The sequence below is a fragment of the Myotis daubentonii genome, chromosome 6 (assembly GCF_963259705.1).
Source record: "Myotis daubentonii chromosome 6, mMyoDau2.1, whole genome shotgun sequence".
NCBI classification, from domain to species: domain Eukaryota; kingdom Metazoa; phylum Chordata; class Mammalia; order Chiroptera; family Vespertilionidae; genus Myotis; species Myotis daubentonii.
Genome location: NC_081845.1, coordinates 47,498,241 through 47,514,425, shown reverse-complemented (window position 1 = coordinate 47,514,425; position 16,185 = coordinate 47,498,241). Strand labels below are relative to the sequence as shown.

Sequence of the window (16,185 nt, the reverse complement as noted above, 5' to 3'; positions counted from 1 at the left end):
CGGGCCCCGCCGTGCGGCGCTGGCGGCTGCAATCAAGTCCAGCCGCAAATATCTCCCCGAAAACCCAGCTTCCTCCGCACAACTTCGGTCTCACCAGCCTCCTTCATCGCCACCCACTCCGCCCGCCCGCCCGCACACCCTCCCCAACGCGGCGGATCCGGGGCTCCCGCCCGCCGCTGCTGTCCCGGGTCCGAGGAGCCGAGCCTCACCTCGTACAAAGGGCTGCGCGCGGGCGCCCACAGCGCGCAGGGAGCGCGGCCCCGCCAGCGCCGCCCGGAACTTTCCTGACATAGCACTTCTCCCGCCGCCGCGGACAGCCGCGCTCCCGGCAGGGAGGAGGAGGAGGAGGAGGAGGAAGAGGAGGAGGAGGTAGCGGCTGGCAGGCGGCGGTGGCCGGGGCTGGAGCAGAAAGTGGGGAGCGCCGGCTGGGAGCCGCCGCCTCGCGATCTGCCGGGGTTCCCGCCCCCGGGGTAACCAAAGCTCGCTCTTAAAGGCGCCCGCGCGTTTTAGCCCGGAGGTGAGGGGGTGGAGAGAAAGGGGCGGGGGAGGCAAGTTCCGAGCGTGGGGAGCAGACGCAGAAATTCCGGAGGCCGCCCTGGGGGCCCTGCGTTTGCCCTTTCCCAGCCGCTTCCCCAGCTCCCCGCCAGGTCTGGACGACGGTGGGGTAAGTGCTGGGACCGGCACGGGGCTACCCTTGCCCATGGCTTGCGCTCCCCACCGAAGGCCCTTGCAACCTCGCCCATTGTCCTGCCTTCTCCTCTTTAGGGTCTCTTCTTCTACATCCCTCCCTCGACACCCCCTCTTCCCCCCCCCACACACACACACATACACCTACCCCTACCCCACGACGCTACCTTGGCCCGCGCCCCCAAAGCCAGTAGAACTGCGTTTCCTTTCTTGTTTCCTGCTTGTTGGTCCTCTATTTCCAATACAGTGGTGAGGGTCTCCCCAGGAGCGCAGGAGACTGAATGACTACAGACCAGCTGGAGTCCCTAGATTGGCCCCTGCAGGTGTCACTGGTGTGTGGCATGGGGGTCTTGCCAAATGCCTGCTTTACCCTGTGCCCTGTTCTCTTCCAATGGCCAATGGCCAGGTGGCCTCCATCTGGATTTCTTGAACCACTGACTTACATCAACAAAGTTTGGACGCAGAGATCTATAAACTGAACTCAGGAAGGCCCTCCAGAAACCATGCCATCTTAAGATGTAAATGACACAGGGAAATACCGCTTTCAAGTGAGGAGTGATGTTGTTTTCCCAGCTATCATCAACATGTGTGATGACTGCTGAGACTACAGCGGGGTGTGCCCACTGCGGGGATGCCAGGAGACACAGCGTGAGCGAGCACTGGCCCAGGAATGGACCACAGTCAAGTGGGTGTTAGCAGCAGAGAGCTGCTTGTCTCCCTCGTGGCTCCCACTCTTGCTTCTCAGCACTGTAGGGCCTCAGCATAGTGTTGTGCCATTTGTATCCTGCAGCGTCCTCTGGGGAGGAGGAGGTAGGCAGGCAACTGAGTTGGAGATCCAGCCTGGGCTCCAAAGGCATGGGGGCGAGGCTCAGAGGAAAGGTTATTTTCTAATTTGCACAGACCCTTGCATCAGTACCCTGAGACTGGACGTCAGATCTTCCTCTCCTGCCACCTGCACTTGTGAAATAAGCACACGTGGACTTGTGGAGGGAGAGGGCAGGGAGACAACATGCAAAAGGTGGTAGCGGTTTCTGTTAATAAGATGGAGAGATAATAAGCCTTGGGCTCTAAAACACCAGGAGGTGTGGTCCTGCCTAGACCAAATGTTAAGATGAGGGAAAAGGTTAGCAGTGAGCAAGACTGAAGATATACTGGTTCTGTGATAATCTTTATAGTCAGGATAGTTGGATATGATAGGCACCCAACTCAAACTAACAAGAAAGCCTCCAGTGCAGGCGTTTGGAATGCATTGGCTCATCTCTATATATATAAAAGCCTAAGCAACCATCGCAACTGAAGGGACGACCAAACAGGCTGCGTGGGGCGACCAGGCCGCCAGGGGGGTTAGTGAGGGACAACCAAACAGCAGGCTGCATGGGGCGACCAGGCCATGGGGGGGGGGCAGTTGGGGGCAACCAGGCTGCCGGGGGGTTGGGGGGGGGTGGAGGGGGCGTGGGCAGTGAGGGGTGACCAGGCCAGTGGGGGGGGGGGGTAGTTGGGGGTGACCAGCCCAGCAGGGGAGGCAGTAAGAGGCAACCAGGCTGGTGGGCGGGGGGGGGGGGGCAGTTGGGCGTGACCAGGCCAGCAGCGGGGGGGGGGGGGGGGGGGGGGAGCAGTTAGGGGCAATCAGGCAGGCAGGCAGGTGAGCAGTTAGGAGCCAGTGGTCCCAGATTATGAGAAGGATGTCCGACTGCCAGTTTAGGCCCCATCCCTGTGGGATCCCGATTGGAGAGGATGCAGGCTGGGCTGAGGGGACACCTCTCACCCCCCCCCCCCCACTGTGTACAAATTTCATGCACTGGGCCTCTAGTTTGCTTATAAATTCCAAGAGCTGGGGAAGGGGAGTTTTAAAAAATATTTTTTCTCCAGATATTCAGAGTGTTAGAATTCAGTTTCTCTCCATATCTGGCTGTGCTTTCATTGCACTGGTTTTATTTTCTCTAATCTGTACCTAGACCTATAGGCCCAGGCTCACCTCCTCCTCCAACTTCCTTAGCAATTGATCCCAAAGAATGGGTCTCATTGGACTCACTTGGGTTCTATGCCCATCTATAACCATTATAACCATGGGTTGGAACACACACAGCCAGGTTGGGGTCATTTGCCGATGTCTGAAAAATGTCAGAGGAGACATCTTTAGTGCCTGCTCTCCCCCTAGTACATACCTAAACCACATGGACTGAGTGGGAAAGAGGAGGTTCTCGGAGGGAAAATTAGTGTTGTTAACAAAGAAGAAATGAACGTTGACGTAGGTAAAGATCATAGATGACCTATGACCACAGCCCCCCACTCCCTAAACATACACATGCACACTGCCAGCAAAGGGACTGACTACCTCCCTGGTTCCTCTGTCAGTAGCTTCAGAATGAGAAGAATGATGATGGTCATGGGATTTCAAGTAATTGAACCAGCCAACCCATCGTTTGGTTTCAGAAGCCACTGGGAAGGTCCTCAGTAATGTTTAACAAACCACTTGTAAACAAACAGTATCTCAAATGTAATTGTATTCAATAATTTTTTTTCCTAAATCATGATACATCTGCCTTCACATGCCCCCAACCCCACATTCATTGTTAAGCCTTGTGTTATTATGTAATCAATTCGACTTAAGAAGAGTCCATGGAAATTTCTTGTTGCATATATATTCATTCAACTCGAGTACAAATGCGGCCTATGAATAATCACATTTCAGTATCCAAGTGACATAGCCCCAGTTTCATTTTCAAATTCCAGTCAGTTGTTCTTAATCTTTTCAGAGATAGCACCAAGTTTATATTTTGTGTATTAAAAATGCCAAACCATATGAGCCTTTTTCTTCCCACACAAGAACTTTTCTGACAGTTGCTCATAAAAACATTTTATATATTGTTTTTATTCTATTTTTTATGGATATCATAGAAAAATAAACTCAAAAACCTGGAAGATGCCCGGCCAGCATGGCTCAGTGGTTGAACATTGACCTATGAACCAAGAGGTCACGGTTCAATTCCCAGTCAGGGCACATGCCTGGGTTGTGGGCTTGATCCCCAGTTTGGGGCATACAGGAGGCAGCCAATCAGTGATTCTCTCTCATCAGTGATGTTTCTATCTCTCTCTCTCCTTCTCCCTTCCTCTTTGAAATCAATAAAAATATATGTTAAAAAAAAAAAACATGCAAGAGACTTTAGAATTAACTTGGAATAACCCCTTTCATTTTAGGGATGAAGGGAGGAAAGCTCAATAGAGGGGCATGAAAGGGGTAAAGGAAGTCAAGTATGTAGGGACAGAAGGGGACTAAACTTTGAGTGGTGAGCACACAGTGGAATATAAAGATGTATTATAAAGTTGTACACCTGAAACATATAATGTTATTAACCAATGTTATCCCAATAAATGTAATTGAAATTAAAAAGTAGTAAAAGCCCAGAGATTAACTTGCCTAGGGTCACAAAACTGTTTTTAGCAGGTGTGATGTGCTAGACATTTTGAAAAGTAAAGAAGCAAAACCATACAACTTGTCACTGTCCTCAAAGAGGTTAAGTTTAATCGAGGACACATAACTATGTAAGATATAAAACAATTATAGAGCATCACAATATGTAATTTAGTGTTTCAAAAAGTGTGATGAACTCTCTGTGTTAACTGTGGGCACTGAAATACGAGACACTATGGACTGAGGTCGCCTGGGAAATGCTTTCTAGCCAGGAACCAACTTGATGGCCTTTAAAAAATGAAGGGAAAAAGAGGGTGGGGCTTTCCAGATGAGAAAACAAACAAAATGAGAAGGCATCAATGAGGAAAAGATCTTGCCATGTATTTGGAACAGATATGAAATCTATACTGTCATGGTTCAGAAGAGTGCTTCAAACTGCAAGTCCTGAATTCATTTCAGTAGATTTTAATCAGTATTTTTTAATTAACTAAAACAAATTATCAGACTGCATCATATTTAATAAGATTAAGTATTATTTGTTAAACTAGATTTTCATTATTTTATGTCTTTAAGTTATGATGTAAATTACATGTCCTACTTTGGGTCATTTTCAAAAAAAAATTTCAAAGCCCCCATTTTTGAAACCATACAGACGGGGTGTGAAATGCTGCTTTGTAGCAAGATATTGAGCACATACCATCTCTCCAAGCATCGATTTCCTTATGTAGGAGAGATTTTCTGCACAGTAAGACCTATAATTGGTACAAATTGGAGATTCTTAGTCCTGATTGTATATGAGAATGATCTGAGGAGCTTTTTCAAAATACCAGTGCCTGGGTCCCACCCTCAGAGACTCAGACTCCGTTCTGTGGAGGAATCAGTGACTTTGAAAGCTCCCCTGGCTGCAAACCCCTAGCTGGACATAGCAGAGCACATCTAGCACCAGAGAAGCATGGTGCTACACTGTCTCTCAGTGGGCACATTGACCCTCATGGTTTATGTTTCTATTTCTTTACCAAGCAATGGTTAGCATGCGAGGTAGTCAGCAGAATTCTACTACTTTCTGCTATGAAAACCTTTAACTGTGGTGCAAAATGCTCATGGTTCATCTCAGTCAGTAACACAGCATGGATCCTGAGTCATAATCGCTTATGTACTCTCCACATGTACAATTTATGGTCAGTTTTAAGCATACAGTAGTTTCTGGAGGTGTTAAAAAGCAGTAAAATGCCACCTAAAATTCCCTAAGGAAGACAAAAAGGGATAGAAGCAAATGGAATTGGAAATCCATAAGCTAATTAGTGAATAAGTATAATTTCAGCAGTTTTCATGCTGACTCTTAATAATGTAGCTTATAAATATAGTAATTAGTATGTGGTTTTTGTAACTTTACATTCAATAACCCCTAAGTGTTCATATCTCATACATTTTCCCCTCTACAGTCGATCCCTTTGTCTATGAGCCAGAAGCTTCTTCAAACACAAATTGTCTAAGAGACTTGGAACCACTGCTATTCTGCCTAGTCATTCTGTCTATGTAAGTTTCAACTTTTGTTTTTAACTTGATTGGGCAAAGACAATAAATGTAACAATTCTGAATCTTGCCAAAGAGACAGAGAAACTATCATAAGAAAGGAAAAGAAAAAAACTAAAACCTGAATATCTGACAACCAGGCATATATATGCATCACAATGCCGGGAGCCGGTCCATGCTTGCTGTTTCAAAGGACCTGGCATATATGGCATACTGTTCTTAAAATGTTTGCTCACCTTCTTGGCACTATGTGTTTTAACCAAGGTCTCCTCTCTGAGAAAGGTTGTTTCCCCAGGTAGGGATTTTCCCCTGAAGTTAGGGAGGGAATAAAACCCCTCAACTAAGTGCCAGGCGGGTAATTAATCACTTTAACTACGAACAATCATGCTTAAGCTACATAATCTTTACTCCCTGGAATGGAGATAAGAAACGCCCTAACCTTTGTAATAGAGATTGATAGGATTAAATCAACTGGTATAAATACAGATGTAACAAGACAGAAAGAGACAGAACTTAGAAGACAGAACCAAGAGAGATAGAACCTAGGCACAGAACCTACACAGAACATTCTTTAGAGACAGAAGAACTTCGCTGGAGAGAACATGGCAAAAGATCCTGGACAGAAACTGGCCTCAGAACCTAGAAACAGAACCTAGCGAGAGAACATGGCAAAAGATCCTGGACTAAACCTGACTACAGAAATTGGCAAGAGAACCTGACTAGAACCTGGTGACTGAACCTGGCTGGAGAGCCTGGACAGAACCTAGCGAGGGAACATGGCTACAGAACCTGGCTGGAGAACCTGGAGAACCTGGCTGGAGAACCTAGCAATAGAACATGGACACAGAACCTGGCTGGAGATCCTAACCAGAACTTCGCTGGAGATCCTGAACAGAACTTGACTGGAGATCCTGGCTAGAGATCCTGGCTAGGCTGCTGATCAACTGAACGCTGTCTCCATGTCATTCCTTCTTCGCCGACTCCGTCCACACCTTTGGGGACCCCTGGACCCGCTGGGGTTGGACCCCAGCATCACGATATGACAAAGTTAGAATTACCCAGAACCAATATGAGGTCTTAGAATCTAATCTAATCAAGCCTCTAGACCTACTCTTCTTATAATAATAAAAGCATAATATGCTAATTAGCCTGGGCAACCTTCCGGATGACCTTCTGGATGAAGCCACGGTGGAGCAACACAGAGGTGGCCGCTGTGGCAGCGGGGGCCAAGTTCATTGCACAAATTTCATGCATCGGGCCTCTAGTAGGAAATAATAGAGACAGAAGATCAAATTTTTTAAAAAACACCCCAAAGAAGCAATCCGTCAAATCCAGAATGTCGAACATCCAGTAAGAAAAATGACCTGGTTCCTCAACCAAATCAATGGCATGAAAAAACAGGGGCAGATTGTAAAAGAGTAAAAGAGATCTAAGAGTCATAATTATGCAATTCAATGTGTGGAGTTTGTCCTGTTTTGAACAAACCACTTGTAAAAAGAACCCTTGAGACAATCAGGAATATCAGCCATAGACTAAGTATTAGATACTATAAATGAGTTATTGTTAATTTTGTTAGATGTGATAGTGGCATTACAGTTATATATGAATCAATAATGTCTTCAGGGGTACATACTGAAAAATTGTATAATCCTACCAAAAAAAAAAAAAAAAAAACAGAAGGAGGCAAAATGAAAGGGAACAGAGGATATGTGGGAAGAAGGGATAGGAGGGAGAGAGATAAATGTTTATGCCATAGAAATATTGAAGTCAAATTGGGCCAAAATAAATTGTTTACTGAGAGGCATGTCATGTTTTTTTTCCCCATTTTACTTGGTAGGTCCGTGATGTGGAGATAATGTAGGAGCTGTTGATATGGCTGGGTGTAGGTATATGACCCCAGAGGAGCTTGAATAGTCTAATATGTGACTACATTGACTTTTAATTCAACAAACACTTTTTTTGCAAGACTCTTTAAAACAATGCAGGAAATAGCTCAGATTTCCAAACAAGATTGCTTCTTCTTCCCCTTTGTGTTTGCTTTGTCCAGATTTCCAACCAAAACAACTCAAGGAATTACATTCTTGAAGATGTTACAAAAAGATTCCTGGGTCTTAGAAGATGACTCAAAACATGGAGGGGAGAAATAAAATTGACAGGTGTTTTTCTTAAAAAAACAAACAAACACCACATTTATCTGATTTATGTGATTAAGAATTCAAAAGGTTTATATAATAGGTGATAAACCTAAGTGACATTTTACAAAAAATGGATAATCAAAAGAGGGTCAACAAAGATGACAGCAGTAAAGAAACAAAAAGTGAAAACACTTGAACTGGAAATGGATATGTTAGATTTTAAAATGGTGATAGCAAAGCAAAGACAAGACGACAAGACATAGGCCTACATGAAGCTACAGTACAAGCCATATTTTAAAAGTCTGATGGATATAAAAAATAAGGTAAAGCTGTTGCAACATCTTTTAGTTTAAGTTGCGCTCGTAACAGAAAGCCACTTATGGTTAAAATGGAGCATTTACGTCTACGTTAGATTGAGGGCTGTAATAAAAAACAAATCCCAATCAGTTTGGCTAGCATTCGGGCCAAAGTGTTGAAGTGCAGCACTGAAGGAAATGGTTATTTTAAGGAGACAAAAAGAACATTTTATTGTCAGTAAAGGCTGGTTTCATCGTTTCGGAAGTCTGCATGAATTCATTAAACTATCTGGTGAAACTACAAGCTACTGTGAAATTTGTACCCAGATCCCAAGAATTACAGGCAGTCCTGGCTTTACACAGTAGCACAGGATGTAAATGGAATGAAGGTAAATGGAGTTATAGAAGATGCGGATGACCATGGGAGGTTGAAACTGCCTCCATTCAAGAAGTAGTTCTGGATATACGGCCAGAGGAACTTAGTGAAGGCAAACATATAGTTATACATGAGGAAAATAGTCATTCCGTAAAGGATGAATGCATCTCAGAGAAAGTGATACAGATGAAAAACTTCACTTTTAAGGAATGCTCAGATTTTTTCTGCCATTCAAAGCACAAAGGATAAAATTTTGGAAGCTGATCCAAACTTAGAAAGGAGTATGAGGATTTGCCAAGGCATAGAACAGATGCTCATAAAGAAATAAAACACTATAATTTTCAATGTTAAAAAAAAAACACTTTTAATTTGATGTTTCTAAAGATGTTTTATTGAAATATTTCTCTTGGTTTTGCCAATAGGACAGTGATAAATATTTGTGACTTGGGCCTGGTTTCATCAAGAGTAGCTTTATAAACAAGGCTTTAGGCTCAAAAGTCTTTTATCATAATATTTTTGGCCAATATTTAGTAGTTAGATTCAAGGCATCTTTCAACTTACTACACACTGAGGACAAAGCTCTAATCCCAGCCCTTTGTTAAGGAACCCCTCAGTGGCATAGGTTTGGGCCAAAAGAGTGATCATTAGGTTCTTTACGGGGAGAGTACACAACCTCCCCACACCTGGCTCTCTGTATTGCAGATGCCCACTCTCCAAGTATGCCCCAATGACTATCTCCAATGACTAACTTTGAGTGTCCACCTTAGGGTATCCATGGTAAAGTCTGTAGGTGTGTCTATAAGGACTAACTAGCTGGTTGCTTCTATTCTTTTTATAAACCTTAGTGAAAATAAGATAGCTTGGCCTTTTCTTTGCCCCAACCTTATCCATCAGACCCCAAAGTAGACACACACACACACACACACACACACACACACGCATACACACACACACACAATGAATATTGCAGTGGTAAAATCCAGCTGCCAAGAATGCTAAAAAGAGATAGAGAGCAGCCATTTACCCTGCTTTTAGTCCATGTCTTAGTCTGTGTATCTCCAACACTGGTATTGGGTTGCTATTGGCACAATTGAATTTTAGGAGAGAGTAGACTTTAATATGGCTATTTAATGCATTATGATTTAGAAAATATAACTAGCAGATCCATCTCATGGATGTTCCTTCTTATAATGAGGCTAAGTTTATTCTTTAAATGTGTCAATTAAAATATAATCTATATATATAAACGCCTAAGCAACCAAACAACTGGACAACTGAATGACCAAACCACCAGTTGACTGGTCACTATGATGCACACTGACCACCAGGGGGCAGACTGGTGGTCAGTGCGCTCCCACAGCCAACCTCCTATTGGCCCGATCAGCCCTGATTGCAGGCTAGGCCAAGGCACCCCCAGCTGTGCACGAATTTGTGCACCTCTAGTAAGTGAATAAAAATGCAGATATTTTGAGGATATGACAAAAAATTCACAATAGTGTTTCATATAAGACTAAAAGTTTTGAAATTCTGCCTTTCTAAGGACATTACAACAACATTTGCTTCTGAATAGAAACAAATAGTTAAGAAATTCCTAAAAAACAGAAGCCAATGCTAGTTCTGAAGAATGACCTGTTATAAGAGAGCAGTTAACTCCATAAATATTCTTAAAGTGCATAGTGCTAACCCATAGCTCCTCCACTGACAGCTGGTTATATATTTACTAAGACTATGCTACTGCCATCCAACTAGGGAATTCACATTCCCACAGGGAACTGCACCTTTCAGCTGGTTTCATGTGTACACAGTTTATAAGAAAAGCATCAATTAGTATAGTCTACAGTAGAAAATATTATAGCTATTAACAATGTGTCACTTGGGTGACTCTTTTGTTTGTTTCAACCCCCAAACCAAGAATATGGACTTGTATATGTGTTGTGTGTGTGTGTGTGTGTGTGTGTGTATGTGTGTGTGTGTGTGTACAAAAGCATCAAGACTGCATTGACTGTCTCCCAACTGGTACTTAAGAATTTCTGATAAAAACCTTTGTCCTCTAGTAAAATTATTTTTAAACAAAAATGGGAATGCAAGTTTTCATCCATCAGTATATCCTTCATAAGAATTTGTATTCTATGAAGTGGGCATGCCATGGATGAGGATGTTGATCACTGTTTTGGTAGCAGGGACTTGAAGGCAACCTGGATGCCTATCATTTGGAAAATGAATGTTAAATACACATAAATACCATGCAGTGATGTATGTGAAAACATGCTATTAAGTGAAAAATGTAAGAAACAGTACAAGACAATACTGCTTATGTAAATTAAAAACACATATATACAAACAATACTGCATACTTCTCAAGGTTATATATCTTTTCAAAGATACATTGAAAATTTTAGATGTGAACATCAAACAGCCAGGGGCTGAATCAGCTGGAGTTCCTTGGGCATCATTCTCTATTTTTCTACAGTCTTTCCAGTGTAGTGACCTCAGATAGCTGGACTCCCTACATGGTATACTTTCAGAGCTGTATAGCATGGGTTCTCAAACTTTGGCATGCAGCAGACTCTCAGGAGGGTTTTTAAAACACAGATTTCTGGGATTCCAGCTTTTTAAACAAAAGAAACCCATGCATAGCCATGTGGTAGTAGAGCTTCAGGACACCCAAAACAAAAAGAAGAGCTCAAAAACTTGCAGAAACAAGACTTCATTCACAAAGGAATAGCAACTGGAATGAAACAGACTTCTCAATAGCAGCAATGGATTCTGAAGACAGTGGAATAGTATCACCACATTATTTAGAGAAAATAATCATCAACCTAGAAATGAGTACCTAGCAAAACTATATTTTTAAGAAAGCAAATGAAATTAAGTGATTTTTCAAACAAGCAAAATCCAAGTTTTCTACCCAGAGATTATTATGAAAGGAGCCACTAGAAGATGTAATTTAGGAGGAAGGAAAATGATTCTAGAAGGTCTTAGATGCTGGAAAGAATGGTAAATTCATAAAATGGTAAGCATAAATATAAACCCAAACAAAAAGCTTCTATATAAAATAAAAATGATGGGCCCGGCCAGCATGGCTCAATGGTTTAGCATCAACCTATGAACCTGGAGGTTACAGTTTGATTCCCGGTCAGGGCACATGCCCGGGTTGCGGGCTCGATCCCCAGTGGGGGGCATGCAGGAGGCAGCCGTTCAATGATTCTCTCTCATCATTGATCTCTCTCTCTTTATCCCTCCCTCCCTCTCCCTTCCTCTCTGAAATCAATAAAAATATATTTTTAAAATAAATTAAATAATAATGATAATCATTTCTAATGTAAAATGCTTTAAAATAAAAATTTTTATGAAACAGAACTAAAATGTTGAACTATAATAGCATACCAGGTTGGGGGTGTGGGTGGTAACTGGAGTTATTGTTTTATAGTCTTTGAGTGTCCAGGAGGGAAGCACAGATTTGTTTATCTTTAGACTTGTAAAGTTAATGATAAATGATAATTTTTCAAAGACAAACATTAAATAAATGAAAATAGAGTGTATAAATTCAGAATATGTAGAGGGGGAAATGGAAAAAGAAAAAAGCAAAAATAATGAACACTAGCAACTAAACTCAATCTCTCCAAAACAAAAAAATATATACAAAACAAGAAGCACAGAAAAAGTAAAACAAAAGTAATTTCAAAAAGTAAGATTGTAAAAGTAAGTCCAAATATATCAATAATCATAAAAAGTATAAATGGATTAGTTAAAAGATCTTTCTTTGTGTGCTCTTTGTATCACTATTGATTTATGGATTTTATTTATTTAACTAGAGGCCAGGTGCATGAAATTTATGCTTGGAGGGGGGTTCATTCCTCAGCCAGGCCTGCACCCTCTCCAATCTGGGACCCCTTGGAGGATTTCTGACTGCCACAGGGATCAGGCCTAAGCAGGCAGTCAGACATCCCTCTCGCAATCTGAGACTGCAGGCTCCCAACAGCTTGCCTGTCTGCCTGCCTGCCTGCCTGCCTGCCTGCCTTATTGCCCCTAACCCCTCTGCCTGCCTGATCACCCCCAACTGCCCTCCCCTGCTGACCTGATCACCCCTAACTGCCTCTGCCTGCCTGATCACCCCTAACTGCCCTCTCCTGCTGGCCTGATCTTGCCCCCAACTGCCTTCCCCTGTCGGCCTGGTTACCCCCAACTGCCCACCTCTGCTGGCCTGATCTCGCCCCCAACTGCCCTCCCCTGCCAGCCTGATTGCCCCTAACTGCCTCTGCCTCAGCCACTACCACCATGGCTTTGTCCGGAAGGAAGTCAGACATCAGGAAGATGGCCAGTCGAACCGGTCTAATTAGGATATTACCCTTTTATTAGTATAGATACATTATAATTAACTATAGCATCATCCTTTTGTTGCTCAAATTGTCCCACATTTGGCCCATGAGTCCTTCCTTCTTCTGGCTGATTGCTGTATCTTTTTTACATTATCCAATTAGTCTTTGGATGGCTGCTTGCTTTCTGTAACAAGAAAGCGGGAAAAAATTAAAAGAAAGTATTTCTTTACAGAAGAATGCAGGGTAACCAATGCAAACAGTCATGTAGAATTATCATTATTCTGCAATCCACTAAGTATTTTTCAGGGTAAAAAATTTTTAAAACATTAATAAAAGACTGTTGAGGAACAGTATATTCTCAAAGTGCAAAATTTCATTCCACAGGTCATCTAATAGCAAAGGGGACAATGTGGATTTATTATGGAGATTTCTAGGACATATCACTTTAACCAAGTGATGCAACTTACCTTTCATTAGTTGCTTCCTGATGTGTTTGAATTAAGAAGTATACACTATCACCTATGAAGTAGCCTTGACAACAATGTTTAACCTAAATCTAATCAAGCCTTAAGACTCAGTCCACCACATCATCTGCAATGTGTTCCTCGACAGTCTTTTAGACTGCTTCTACAGCTCTGGTGAGCCACTTCTGGAGATTACATCCTTGCACTGGAGGGCTGCTCCTAACACACTAGCTCTACCACACCACTGGCAGGCTTCTGAGAAGGCCTTTTCCTCTCCAAACAGGTCTGAATCTCAGCCTCGGAAAGAGGAGGGTGGAGGGCTTTGCACGTGCTATTCTAGACCTCTTAGGTCAGTGGTTGGCAAACTGCAGCTCGCGAGCCACATGCGGCTCTTTTGCCCCTTGAGTGTGGCTCTTCCACAAAATACCGACTTCTGCGCATGGGCCACGAAGTTTCAATCACACTGTACATGCGCGCCCGCACGTGGTATTTTGTGGAAGAGCCACACTCAAGGGGCCAAAGAGCCATTGGCTCATGAGCCTCAGTTTGCCGACCACTGTTTAGGTTCATCTTTTACCACTTCTATTAATTAACAATTCTTTAAATTACATTTTCTATGTTCAAGTAATTGGTGTGGTTTCTTTTCCTGACCGAATCCTGACTGATTATACCGTACAACCAACATAAGAGCAGTATTCATAACACATGAATGACTCCAACTAGTCAATATGAAAAAGACAAACACTCTACTAGAAAAAAACAACAACGTAAGATTTCAGTATGCTTTTCATAGAAGAAAATTAATGGCCAATAAACAAATAAAACAGACACAAAAAAAAGCCCAACCTCATTAGCATGCCATTTCACAGTGGTTGTGGAGAGCTGTTGGATCAACAGAAACATGTCACTGGCAAGAGTGAAAAACACTTGGACATTATCTCTAAAAGTGAACATTGCTATAGCCTATGAGCTGTGGCTCTTAACTGTGTACCACTGGCATATGCACACCGGGAGACCCAAGAATGCTCTTCATCTCAATGTTCATAACAGGAGGGGGAAAAGGGACAGAACACATGTCAGAGACAGCACTAGAATGGGTGAATACATAATAGAATGCCATAAAAATATTGAAATGAACTCAGAAGAATGCAACACAATTTATTACTCTTGGAAACATACTGTTGAAGGAAGAGAGCAAGTCCAAGAAGACTACTGACAATACGCTACTATAAATATTTTAGAGCTCAAAACAGAAAAATGTATTTTTAAGCATCAGACACATATGTGTTAAACTTGTATTAAGAAATGTATAATCCACATGTAATTACATATCAAATAATGTATTTTAAAACAATAAAGGAAAAGGGCTTATAACAATTCTTTACATAGGTATGTAAAGCGAATGAGTCACATACACAATGGTCTGCACAGAGATAGAGTCATGGTAATAAAGGGTGATAGAATGTGTAAGGCATAAGAAAGAGGAGAGTGGGTGTAATGAACTAAATTCTCTTTTATCAAGTCTATAAGTAAAATCTGAAATTAATAAATTAAGCAAGAAATATACTGTATTTTATTTTGAGATAAAGACCAAAAGGACTATAAGAGAAACAACCAAAAGAATTAACATATGTCAAATTTCAGAGGGAAGGCAGAGGTGGGTGGGTAGGTGGGTGGGCGGGTGGGAAGAGATTAACCAAAGAACTTGTATGCATATATGCATAACCCATGGACACAGACAATAGTGTGGTGAAGGCCTGAGGCGGGTGGCAGGGCCAGGCTGAAAGGGGTTTATGGGGAGAAAAGGGGACATATGTAATACTTTCAACAATAAAGATTTTTTTTTAATGAAAAGGCAATCTTAAAAAAAAACAGCAAAGAATTAATATAGTTGCATAAGTAGCATGGGATAGAAGAAATGTAGAAGCCGGGCTTGTTAGTTTTCTTCCCAGTCTTTCTGTGGGCTTTGTTAGGTATGGTTTAGTTTTTCTTTTGAAAAAATAATTTTGTTTATATACGTACCTTAATAAAATACATTAATTATGTAAAATATTATAAAATGTGAGGCTGTAAAAGAAATGCTTGGGGTCACAGTTTGGAAATCGTGGGGAGATGGGGAGTCGGAGACCTGGAGATCCAGGAGCACCCAGGCAGTGGAAGGCTCCAATGCTAATCTGGACTCTGCCACCAACCAGCTGTGTTACCTTGGTAAGTAATTAAACTTTCGGGTCAGACCACCTCGCTGCGAAATGAGAGGCCTTGCCTGAGTCATCATTAAAGAGCATTCCAATTTTAAAATCCAATTTTTCTACTATCATTTCAGTGCAACATTTAACTTTTGGTCATAATATTATTACCTCTTTTTAAAAAATCTTTGTTGTTGAAAGTATTATATGTGCCCCCCCCCTTCTCCCTCCACTGACTTCTTCTAGCCCCTCCCTACCCCAGGCCTTCACCACCCTATGGTCTGTGTCCATAGGTTATGCATATATGCATACAAGTTCTTTGGTTAATATTTTTATCTCTTAGTGAGCACTAACACGGGCCCAATATCCCTTCACTGCTATCTCTGATAGACTTTCCATGCCTGACAGCCCTGGGAACATTTACTGAGAAAAAGTTCCCTTTACATTGAGATCTCCCCAAATTCATAGGATATACCTCCTTTTGAGATCCCTGCTGTTGTATTCCTGGATTAAAAAAAAAAAAAAGTAAAAAGGTTTGTTCAGGGGAGAGGGAGTGAAGACAGGAAGGAGGGGGGGCTTGGAGACGCAGAATGCTGCACAGAACTCTACCTCCCTTCAATCTCTGTGACTCTGCAGAACAATGGAGGTGCCTGTTCCAGACCTCGTCTGCTTCACACCTAGACTGTACGCTTTGGACTTGAAAGCTTTAAAAAAATATGGCACAGCCTACCACATGATAGGTGTCCTTCCTTTTTGGCTTCCAAGTTCTGTCTGCTC

At 42.5% G+C, this 16,185-nt stretch overlaps 1 protein-coding gene across 1 annotated transcript in view; it reads right to left on the bottom strand.

Moving 5' to 3' along the window:
- GPR63 (G protein-coupled receptor 63) overlaps positions 1-447 on the bottom strand; it is a 38,737-nt gene extending 38,290 nt beyond the window's left edge. The window contains exon 1 of the mRNA XM_059700898.1: positions 210-447. The gene's annotated coding sequence lies outside the window, so the exon portion shown is untranslated. The remainder of the gene's footprint in view (positions 1-209) is intronic.
- Between the last annotated feature and the right edge of the window lie 15,738 nt (positions 448-16,185).